The sequence below is a fragment of the Mustela nigripes genome, chromosome X, assembly GCF_022355385.1.
Source record: "Mustela nigripes isolate SB6536 chromosome X, MUSNIG.SB6536, whole genome shotgun sequence".
NCBI classification, from domain to species: Eukaryota; Metazoa; Chordata; class Mammalia; order Carnivora; family Mustelidae; genus Mustela; species Mustela nigripes.
Window position 1 is genome coordinate 51,177,650 of NC_081575.1, and position 5,651 is coordinate 51,183,300.

Below are 5,651 nucleotides of genomic sequence, written 5' to 3' on the forward strand. Positions count from 1 at the left end.
GCAGAAAGTCGGATGCGGGACTTGATCCTAGGACTCTGGGATCATGACCAGGACCGAAGGTAGTCACTTAACTAATTGAGCCACCCACGTGCCCTTAAAATACTTTTAAAATACATAAAAACAGTGCTGTTCAAGGTAGCATAAGAAGCCACTTTTGAATGAAGAAAGAGGGTAAAGATCCCTGACATTATGTATCTTAAAACAATCATCAATAGAAGAAATTTTAAGAGAAAATGATGCAGTATCTATATGATGATACCCTTAAAAATACATAAAATCAAAATCTAGGCTAATCTTATAGTCCAATGGCAATGAACTTATTTTTCCCCCCTTTTTTGGTGTTATCTGGATTTCCGTTAAAGGTACTCCCACAACCCACAATGTGGTATTTCATATGTATTTCAACATACGTTCCTGACAGCTATAGTTGAAAAACATCTACAACTATTGCTTGCACTGCTGGCCTTCCTTTGTTGAATTAATGTTTTTAAAAGAAAAGTTTAGAGTAAGAAACCATTCATGTTGAAAATGTGAAATGTCTTCTTTAATGGATAATTAAGCATCACCACATCTATGTAAAGTGCATACGTTATTTTTTTATTTTTGTTTAAGATTTTATTTATTGATTTGTCAGAGAGAGGGAGAGAGAGAGAGCACAGGCAGTCAGAATGGCAGGCAGAGGCAGAGGGAGAAGCAGGTCCCCCGCCGAGCAAGGAGCCCGATGTGGGACTCGATCCCAGGATGCTGGGATCATGACCTGAGCCGAAGGCAGCCGCTTAACCAACTGAGCCACCCAGGCATCCCATACGTTTCTGAATGTAAACTTTTAAGTAGGATTTAAACCAGACTTGCAGAAAAATTCAAAATAGGAGGCAGGATGGGGGGAAAATGCACAGAATTTTTTTCCTCTGACTAATAAAAAATCTTTTATTTTAGAATAATGATTAGCCCTTCGAGTGATACAGGTACCAGAGGAATTGATACCATTTTATAAATTTTATTATTACATTCTTTATTCTACATGTATGCCTCATTTGAGTTAATAATCAATGTTGGGTAGAATTCTGCCAATCTACTAAGTATTTGTTAAGTCAGCCCCATTATGAAGATGTAAGAGAGCAGGAAGGATAACACCTTTATTAAAGTATCTAGGAACTAGTGCAATGTGTCATACGAAGGATCATGAAACTAAATGGTCCCAATTATGAGTGGGCCAAAAATTACACTATTTTTATACCAATTTTTCTCTGAGATATAATTGGCTGTTTTTTATTTACATGAAAAACAGACCTCAAAAAAAGCTGACATTTTTTTTAAGGCCCCAGGAGATTTTTTTTTTTTTGCCAATTTTAAATACAGTTTTATTTAAGACATTGCATTTTCCACTTAACAGTACAGTGCTTATAAAGTGCAAATGTTTATGTCCTTTCCCTGTGCACATATTTCATATTCAACTATGAAGAATGTCCAGTTTTTTTTGCTACAGCTACACAATGTTACAACTGCCATGGAATTTGCTACCAATTTGGGTCCTTTGAATATTGTGTGTGGAACAATGCTAGACCTATTTATTCTCAGGTTGGTTTAATCAACCTCTTCAATGGTGGACCCAGAGGAGGCACCACCAGAGGAAGGAGCTCCACCACCAGGGAAGCCTTCAGGCATTCCTCCTGGCATGCCCCCTCCACTGTGGTACAGCTTGGTGATGATGGGGTTGCAGACTCTCCAGCTCCTTCTGCTGGTGTTCAAATTCTTCCTTCTCTGCAGTCTGGTTTGTATCAAGCCAGCTGATGATTTCATTGCACTTGTCAAGAATCTTCTGTTTGTCTTCATCATTTATCTTGCCCTGAAGGTTTTCATCTTCAACAGCTGCTTTCATGCTGAATGCGTAAGACTCAAGTGAATTCTTGTCCTGCTATTTCTCATCTTCACCTTTGTACTTCTCAGCTTCCTGGACCATGCACTCAGTATCTTCCTTGCTCAAGCGACCCTTGTCATTAGTGATGGTAATCTAGCTCCCTTTTCCTGTGCTCTTATCCACAGCAGAGACACTGAGGATACCATTAGCAGCATATCCTCTCAGATTGAGGGATACCAAAAGGGGTAGGAGGTATGTTTGTGAGTTCAAACTTTCCAAGTAGGTTGTTGTCCTTGGTCATGGCACACTCACCTTCACACACCTGAATAAGCACACCAGGCTGGTTGTTGGAGTAGTTAGTGAAGGTCTGTGTCTGTTCGGTAGGAATGGCAGTATCATGCTTGATGAGAACAGTCATGACTCCTCCAGCAGTTCCAATGCCAAGAGAAAGTGGAGTAATATCCAACAGCAGTAAATTTTGAACATTTTCAGATCTGTCTCCAGAAAGGATGGCTGCCTGAACAGCTGCACCATAAGCAACAGCCTCATCAGGGCTGATGCTCTTACTCAGTTCTTTTCCACTGAAGAAATCATGGAGAAGTTTCTGAATCGTGGGTATATGGGTAGAACCACCCACCAGGACAGTATCATGGATCTGAGACTTGTCTAATTTGGCAACCCAAAGGGCTTTCTCTATAGGGTCCAGGGTGCCACGGAACAGGTCAGCATTTAATTCTTCAAACCGGGCATGAGTAACAGAGGTATAGAAGTCGATTCCTTCATACTGAGAATCAATCTCAATACTGGCCTGGGTGCTGGAAGAAAGTGTACGCTTAGCATGTTCACAAGCAGTATGGAGACAATGAACTGCCCTCTTGTTTTCACTGATATCCTTCTTATCTTTGTGCTTGTACTGTGCAATAAAATGGCTGACCATTCAATTGTCAAAATATTCTCCACCTAAGTGGGTGTCTCCAGATGTGGACTTAACCTAAAAGATCCCATCTTCAATAGTAAGTACTGACACATCAAAACTGCCACCTCCTAAGTCAAAGATCAGGACATTCCTTTCAGCTCCAACTTTTTTGTCTAAGCCATAAGCAATAGCAGCAGCAGTTGATTCACTGATGATTCGAAGTACACTGAGACCAGCAACAGTTCCAGCATCTTTGGTAGCCTGATGCTGAGAATCACTGAAGTACGCAGGTACTGTGGCAACTACATTGGTAACCGTCTTCCCAAGATAAGCCTCTGTGATTTCCTTCATTTTCGTCCAAAACATACAGGACACCTCCTCTGGATAGAAGCTTTTTGTCTCTCCCTTATATTGTACTTGGACCTTGGGCCTGCCAGCATCATTCACCACCATGAAAGGCCAATGCTTAGTATCAGATTGGACAACAGCACCATCAAATCTCCATCTAATCAAGTGTTTGGCATCAAAAACTGTGTTGGTGGGGTTCATCGCAACTTGATTCCTTGCAGCATTACCAATCAATTGTTTGGTGTCTGAGGAGGCGACATAACTTGGGGTGGTTTGGATTCCCTGGTCACTGGCAATTATTTCCACTTTCCCAGGCTAGAAGACACTCATGCAGGAGTAGCTGGTGCCAAGATCAAAGACAACTGCAGGTCCCTTAGACATGGTTGCTTGTGTGCGGGCCTGGCTCGGCTTGAGAAGAACACAGCTGTCCAAAGATCTAGACCTGCATTCAATGAGTCCTCAGGAGATTTTTAATTATTGTTTTTCTATAACACCAAATCTCACTTTGTGATGGACAGCAGATGTAGGAGCAACCGAATCTGAGCATCATGGACCAGATTCTTCTAAGTGTCCTTACTGTGCTAATATGCTCTTGGGCAGGCATCCCATATGTTTCTTCTCCTTTCTAATTGCAAAAATTATGTGTGTGTGTGTGTACATGTGCATGTGCACATGCACATGCACGCATACACAGGCACATTGTATTGGCTAACCAAAAATATGAATGCATTTAATGTTAAAGTATCAAGTCCAGATTAAAAGACACCAGAAGTCAGAAAACTAAGCAAAAACATACTGGATCATACATACATAGTCAGAACCTATATAATGTAATTTTTAACTTTTAATTCTTTACATTATAAGCCCTGTATGCTCTTGCTTGGATATCAGTGATACACTGCCATACTGGAAAACTGAGGATTTATCTGTAAAATTTCTTAAAAGTGAAAGGAAAATTCCCCAAATAGATTTTAGAATTCTTAATACTGAAATGAAAATCCATGATACAACTATTAGGTTTCTGTATAGAATAATCACTAAGCAGCCTGTAAAATTACATCTGCATTTATTCCAATAATACTTAGCAGGAATATAACAAACTAAGAGCTCTGTATTCAAATTTCATTTTCCAGTTTTCTCAATTACAACAACAGTAAATAATGGGGAAAATCAGCAACTAGGACAGATGCTACATAACTGCAATCGATAATTTCCTATACTCTGTGATCTGACTACTACTCTAAGGTGCTACCTACCTTTACCTTTACCTAGTCAGAAATACCCAACATTATTTCACTCAATAGTTAATAACATCAGAAGAATTATCTCCAGAAAATCACTGTTACAATATTTTCACACTGCCTAGGCTTTTCCAGTAAACCATCTCACATTTCTTCTCATTTGATTTTTTAAGATCTTACTTATTTGACAGAGGGGACACAAGCTGAGGGAGGGACAGAAGGAGAGAGAGAAGCAGACTCCCTGCTAAGCAAGGAGCCTGACAGAGACTCAGAGCTCAGTTCCAGGAGCCTGGAATCATGATGTGAGCCACCCAGGTGCTCCTCATTTGATTCTTAGACGAGTAAATCTGCACTCAAAAACAAGCAGGTTAAGGGTCTGACCTGAAAGATTATTTTCATCTAAGTGAATTTCATCAGGTGTGGAAATATTATAGTAAAATACTCCACCCTTGGGGCGCCAGGGTGGCTCAGTGGGTTAAAACCTCTGCATTCACAAAAGAAACAAAAGCGAAAATGAACTTTTGGGACTTCATCAAGATCAAAAGCTTCTGCACAGCAAAGGAAACAGTCAACAAAACAAAGATGCAACCCACGGAATGGGAGAAGATATTTGCAAATGACAGTACAGACAAAAGGTTGATAACCAGGATCTATAAAGAACTCCTCAAACTCAACACACACAAAACAGATAATCCTATCAAAAAATGGGCAGAAGATATGAACAGACACTTCTCCAATCAAGACACAAATGGCTATCAGACACATGAAAAAATGTTCATCATCACTAGCCATTAGGGAGATTCAAATTAAAACCACACTGAGATACGACCTTACACCAGTTAGAATGGCCAAAATTAGCAAGATAGGAAACAACATGTGTTCGGGAGGATGTGGAGAAAGGAGAACCCTCTTGCACTGTTGGTGGGAATGCAAGTTGGTGCAGCCACATTGGAAAACAGTGTGGAGATTCCTTAAGAAATTAAAAATAGAGCTTCCCTATAACCCTGCCATTGCACTACTGGGTATTTACCCCAAAGATACAGATGTCGTGAAAAGAAGGGCCATATGTACCCCAATGTTTATAGCAGCAATGGCCACGGTCACCACACTGTGCTAAGAACCAAGATGCCCTTCAACGGACGAATGGATAAGGAAGATGAGGTCCACATACACTATGGAGTATTATGCCTCCATCAGAAAGGATGAATTCCCAACTTTTGTAGCAACATGGATGGGACTGGAAGAGATTATGCTGAGTGAAACTAGTCAAGCAGAGAGAGTCAATTAT

The 5,651-nt window shown here is 40.3% G+C and overlaps 1 protein-coding gene and 1 pseudogene across 1 annotated transcript in view; both read right to left on the reverse strand.

Moving 5' to 3' along the window:
• DIAPH2 (diaphanous related formin 2) overlaps positions 1–5,651 on the reverse strand; it is a 987,699-nt gene that overhangs the window by 854,787 nt on the left and 127,261 nt on the right. The window lies entirely within an intron of this gene.
• LOC132007721 (heat shock cognate 71 kDa protein-like) lies at positions 1,155–3,503 on the reverse strand (annotated as a pseudogene).